Genomic DNA, 6556 nt, shown 5'->3' with positions numbered 1-6556 from the left:
TAATGCCATGCCCACTGAATGCCTGTAATGCTAATGCCATGCCCACTGATAGCATGTGCTGCTAAGTGCATTGACAATAAAGCATAATCAAAAAATAGTCTACGAATAAAATTAAGTAAAATGCAGATAAAATTATCAATAAATAAAATACAGTGCTTACTCAAAAGCTAGCCTAAACACGTGAGTTTTTACTTGTCACTTAAAACAGTCCACATTCTCAGCAAACCTAATGTTGGTTGGCAGAGCATTCCAGAGTTTGGGTGCCATAGTGGCAAAGGCTCTATCCTCATCGCTCTTCAGACGAAAAGGGCATGGATAGCAGATTTTGCTGACAGACCTAGAGATCGGGAGGGTGTGTGTAGGTGAATTATGTTGGCAAGATAAGCAGGGGCCTGACCATGTAGAGCCCTATAGGTTATGGTGACAATTTTGAATTGGATCCTATAAGTTACAGGAAGGCAGTGAAAGGAGCAGAGGGGTGATATGGGAGCAGAGTAGAGGGGTGATATGAGTGCGCCTGTTTGATCTAAGTAGCCTAGCAGCAGCATTTTGAATAGACTGCAGGTGGTGAAGGACAGCTTTGTTGAGTGAGGAGAAGAGTGAATTGCAATAGTCAATAAGGGAGGAAATGAAGGCATGGATGATAACCTGTTATGCTAATGCCATGCCCTCTGATAGCCTGTGCTGCTAATGTCATGCCCACTGATAGCCTGTGCTGCTAATGCCATGCCCTCTGATAGCCTGTGCTGCTAATGCCATGCCCACTGATAGCCTGTGCTGCTAATGTCATGCCCACTGATAGCCTGTGTTGTTAATGCCATGCCCACTGATAGCCTGTGCTGCTAATGCCATGCCCACTGATTACCTGTGCTGCTAATGCCATGCCTGTGCTGTTAATGCCATGCCCACTGATAGCCTGTGCTGCTAATGCCACTTTATGTATTTCCCCCGCACATCTCTCTGTGTGTGTGTGTGTGTGTGTGTGTGTGTGTGTGTGTGTGTGTGTGAGTATGAGGACATTCACTCAAGTAACACATTCTTTAGCTAATTATTTAGTTAATATGTGCAGTGAAGATGTGTGTCTGTTTGACTCCTAGTTTCTATTTAGGCTGCAGTATTCTGTATTTATTTGGTGTGTGTGTGTGTGTGTCTCTGTCTGTCTGTCTAAAGACTGGCGGCAACTCAACACTGGAGTGAGTGAGTGAGTAAGTGTTACAAATATATCTCTTGATACTCAGCAATGTTAAAAAGCACATAATGTCTTAGTTGATCCAATTCTAAAAGTATCGTATTTAACGCTACACAGTGTTTGATTAGACCTTGATAGCATCGATAATTGAATAAACAGATATGTGCTGGGAAAAAAATATTTTCATACAAATGTGATAAGTGTCCCTGGGCTTAAGTTCAGCCCACAAGTGACTAAAATTATTATATAACCACTAACTAAGATATAAAAAGAGGGTATTCACAGACTGAGTCTCAGACACCACTGATACAACTACTACTAGTAGGAAAACTGTAGCACAGAATGATGATCTGAGATCAGTTTCTGAGACACTGGCAGCCACTGAGACTGACATGGAGCATGTGAAGGAACACACTGCAGCACAACACACAGACCTGGACCACTATGAGGCCATCCTAAAAATATTTTCGCTTGTCGTGAATCTCGAATGAATCTCTGTCAATTTAGAACCACTCCAAATATTTATTTTTTCCCCTTTAGTCCGACCGACTTGCCAGTTGTAAACTTTCTGCTAATACCGAATCGATTGTTTTTTTTTTCTAAACAACCAATACAAATGCAATAAAATAATATTTCTTTTAGTAGGCCCAAGTATTGTGAATATAAATTGCCTACATGCAAACGTGGCTCACTTAAAAAAACCTGTGGCGCCATCTCTACACCATTGGTTTTAGCTCACGATGTCACACTATGGCCTACGCCGCTTCATTCACACAAACTGATAACGCTTTTACTTGGCACGGTTCTGGAAGAACTGTGGCCAGATCTTTTTCATCCCTCCTCCCCCCTAGTCTAACGGTGACCGTGTCGGAGTATTGAAATTGGTTGTGGTCTATTCAGCATTTCTCAAAATATGGGTCCGCGAACATGGAGACTGCTGGTCCGCTGGAGTCGTGGAGGAAATTAGGCCCGTGCTTCATCTGATAATTTGCTGCGCAGTTGATCAAGAAACCGCTGGATCGACGAAAAAGAAAAACAAACGCTTACTATCGATGTCATTAAACATGGAGCCCTACAATTAAGTGGTGGTATGAGCATTCATTCAGTGCGCCTGCGCGAGAGAAACTGAAACTAATCGATAACGTTGGTATCAAAGCTCCGCTCAACCTGTTGGAAGGCTATTTATTTATTTAACTAAACTTAATAGAACGACGTTGTTTTTTTGAACTTCCTTAGAAACAGAGCAGAGACTGTATAATACACTGTATAGCATTGAGTATTGTATAGTCAAATTTCAATATAACGTGGCCAAGAGCTATTGTAGCCTTCTTTCTGGGTACATGTAGATGAGCCCTGCTATGACCCAAAAGTCTGCCATGACCGGGCCTCAGGTCAAAGAAGTTTGAGAAAGGCTGGTCTATATAACCTGCATCAGAATGAGGTTTGCAATGGTGCGCCTGAAGGCACGGGTTGAAGACCCAGTCAGTTACGTCAAGATATGCACATTTGTGTAAATTCATTCCTACGTAATCACCATGACCAAAATTGTACTTTTTTTTTTCCTTTGAATCTTGAAAAAAAAAAATATTGACCTACCGACCCAAAAAAATATTGACCTACCGACCCATTTTTATTTTTTTTTTGGCTGTTACTGCAAACAAAAATATTTTTAAGGATGGCCTGAAGACTGAAGTGATGAACCTGAAGATGGAAACTGCAGCACAAGAGACAGAGCTGACAGCAGTGAAGACCAGACTGGCAGCTACTGAGACTGATGTACAGAATCTGGAGAAAGAGGTCACAGAGCAACCCAAGGTGGCATTAGTATTTCAGGATATATAGAGGCTGGGAATACTGAGTTGAACTTGGTCTTAACTAAAATCATCACTGATGTTGGACATGACAGGCTTCTTCACAGCTCCAGTCAGGGGAGTCTACTACTTCAGATTCACTGTTGTGGATAGACTATATACACGCAATATGGTGATCATGATGTATAAGAATGCAGAGCAGATGATGTGGTTGTGGGAGCAAGATACTGACGGACTTCCCACCTATCTGTCCAGTGGTGTGACTCTGCAGCTGGAGGTGGGAGATGTAGTTAACATGCGACTCCCTGCAGGCCACAGGCTCTATGATGATAATGCTAATAATCACAGCACCTTCAGTGGCTTCCTGCTGTTTCCTCTCTGAATGGAGCACACTGCTCAACTGCTTTATGTTGTGAAATGAATTGTGTTTCATAAACATAAAAGAAATAAAATAATTTTAAAACTTCAAGCCTCCTGAGTCTTCATGGGGAATAAACAACAACAACAACAACAACGGTGAATAACTGCACAGATTCACATTTTTTCATTAATTAGAGCCTGACTGACGCAAAACCTCTGTTTATTTACACTTTACGATATGTATGATTGTTTATGCATGTCACACACACACACACAGTCCACGCACGAGGAGAGGGGAGAGTGGGGGGCAGTAGGAGGGGGGGAATTCAGATTGATAGTACTATCTCAGCCTCCCCCCCATGCCCTCTGAGATTACACAGTCCCCCTGCAGGCCTGGGGTGGAATGGTAATATATGACCTTCCTATGCTGTCGATGTGCTGATTCATTCATGTTTTGGGTTTATGTGTATATGTGTGAGTGCTACTTGCGATGATTTGTCTTAGCAGAACTCCTGATCTTAAGAGCCTCCATGCTCATGGACAGATTATGAGCCACTCGGCCCCCTAGGCACAGACATAATAAGGGCCCCCCTGACTATTTCAGAAAGCTGGTAACCCTTGTGGGGTCTCCTGAAGAAAATTTTGAAAAATAACCAATTAAATTATGAGTTCTGGCGAGTTTTGTGGAAAGAAATGAACAGATTGAGAATTACAAATATAACAACCATCAACAGATTTAAGGCATCTAGTTATGAAAAAAAGATGCCAATTACAAAGCATTATTTTGATCATTATCACACATAGTGGGGGCCCATTCAGATATCAGGGGTGAATAACATAACCCATAGAGGCTGAGGCTTGAGCTTCAGGGCCCCCTGAGCCTGAGCCTGGGCCCTGTAGGCCCGGTAGGCCGGTTCAGTAATCCATCCCTGGCCATGCTCCATCTATCGCGTTTCAAACCACGGACTTAAGAGTGCAAGTCTTTTCCCTGAAGGGACAAACGTGCTCTAAAATGGGACATGGTGTGTGGTGGTAGGGTAACGTAAAATATCGAGCAACAAACAGCACACTGCGGAGAGTATGTATTTCTGTTCTATTAATCCTGTGGAGTCAAGAATTCTCCCCTAAAGTCTGTCCTACTGAACCAAGATTATGTCCGGTTACTTTACCTCTCTCTCTCTCTCGTCTAGCTTTGCAGGTGGCCAGGAATGTCCGCGCAGCTGGTTAAAAAGTGCTCATCAGCTCCAGCTAGCCTTTGTGAATAGATAACAGCTATTTGGTGTGCGGCCATGCCAGCTGTTTCGCTGTAATAGCGCGGATAGTCTCTCCGAGACATGAAGTGTCAAGCAAATTGCAAATATCTTGCTCTCCATCCTGAAATAGCTGACATACACTCAGGCTACTGACCGACACTGGACTCAAGCACTGGCCACGGTTGCATTCGGTCTCGTACAGAAGCCATTTGTGCGCGGTCTCCCAACATTCACTTCTAACATTTAACTTAACTACCAAGATAACATGACGTGCATTTTTATGTGATATATTAATATATCCCCCTTGGTACTGTAGCCTGTGGATTTCCATGAACACAATTCTAAGATGCACGAAACATGAAGGCTTTTGGGGTAGGTTGGTAATGTAACCTAGGGCTCCGAGACAAAATACTATTTTCCCTTTATAAAATCTATCACTTGAGCACCTATGAAACCTTCTCATTTTTGCTATCGATAATTTCACGTTTTAAGCATACGAGGGCTACAATCTTTTAAAACACCTTACCTTCTTCTGCGCGCAACGGTGACAGACGAATAAAGTGCGAATAAATATCCAAACATCCATATGAGTAAATCCTTCTTGATGGGTGAACCGCCACCCCACAGCTATTTCACGGGCACCAGAAATCTTCCTCGAGGTTTCCTCGAAACGCCCCTGCCAACCTACACGGGAAAGCACGCGTACCCACGGCGGGTGGGCGGCTTGCGGCTTGAGTTAACCGCGACAACTTAAGAGCGCATTTAGACACTCAAAAGCAACCCGTGAATCATCCAGGGGAGGATACTGTTTATGGTCGAAGAAGCAACTTTCAATCCCCGTTGTTTACGAAATGACAGCGGGGTCGGGAGAACAACGTTATCACGGGTAGCGAGACTCACCGCAGTAGTAGGCAATTTCTCGATTTCGTGTTTCAAGAGAGGCTGTTACCACCGAATCCAACTGACATGAGGTCCTCTCTCCTCGCCCCCTAGTCTAGCCTACCCTCTCCTCTCATCTCCTCTCCTCGTGGCTCTCCTCCACAACTCGAGCGCTGGCCAAAACCAAACCACAAATAATCCCGACCTTCCGTAGGCTACCACGGCTTCAAACGATAGCAGGCTCCTTGTACAGTCACTGACAAAAGTCTTGTCACCCCTTTAGAAATCTTGTTTTGTTAAGCAAAATGCACACTTTTGGAGTTTTTTTTTTTTTTTGCGAAAACAAACAAACCAGGACCATATCAATAACTCAACACAACTAAAACAACAATTGTTTCCCCACATTCAACACGACATATCACCAAAATGCTGCGGGAAGTGAATAGGCTACTGTCAAACTGACACGGTCAAAAGTTTTGTCACCCTTTACTAAAAGTGTATTTTGCACTCATAAAAGCACACTTTTCATTGTTAAAATCCAGTGCTAAGGTTATGGGTAGTCACCAGCTGTGGTAGCATTCCTGAGAAATATCAGTCCATTTCTAATGGACATAGACTCAAGTTTACTCACTCATCATGTTTACTACATTTCTATTGGTTTCTATGGACAGTATGATGTTTTCTCCAAGGGTTTTCAAATATTTGAATGACTGTACCTACCCCTTTATGTGCGGCTGGTTATCAGTGTCAGAGGAAGCAAAATAATATGCCTAGCATTACCTGGCCATGGCCATGCTTCACTTTAAACATAGTGCACCTTTCAGGGTAGGCTATTCTTCATTCTTCATCCTCCGGACATAGCTGGTCAGGAGGCCCAAAAAGTTCTAGTTTTGAACCTGCTTGAAAGTCACCTCAGGAATTCACAGTAAAAAGGCCGGGTAGTTAAATCGAGACGACACTTAACGCTGGTTTTGTAATCCTTGGAAAGCATAGATCAGATGAACACAGTTCGCCATCGTGTGGAAGTACTGTGATAGTGCAAGGTTAAAATTAACCACAGCACA

The 6556-nt window shown here is 43.2% G+C and overlaps 1 long non-coding RNA gene across 1 annotated transcript in view; it reads right to left on the bottom strand.

Annotated features, from left to right (window-relative positions):
* Window positions 1-5569, bottom strand: part of LOC125292406 — a 7231-nt gene extending 1662 nt beyond the window's left edge. The window contains exon 1 of the long non-coding RNA XR_007193184.1: window positions 5140-5569. This is a non-coding gene — a long non-coding RNA (uncharacterized LOC125292406). The remainder of the gene's footprint in view (window positions 1-5139) is intronic.
* Window positions 5570-6556: the final 987 nt, after the last annotated feature.

This window comes from Alosa alosa, chromosome 3 (assembly GCF_017589495.1).
Source record: "Alosa alosa isolate M-15738 ecotype Scorff River chromosome 3, AALO_Geno_1.1, whole genome shotgun sequence".
Classification (NCBI taxonomy): domain Eukaryota; kingdom Metazoa; phylum Chordata; class Actinopteri; order Clupeiformes; family Clupeidae; genus Alosa; species Alosa alosa.
Note: the sequence above shows the minus strand (reverse complement) of the source record. Positions and strands in the feature narration are given on the sequence as shown.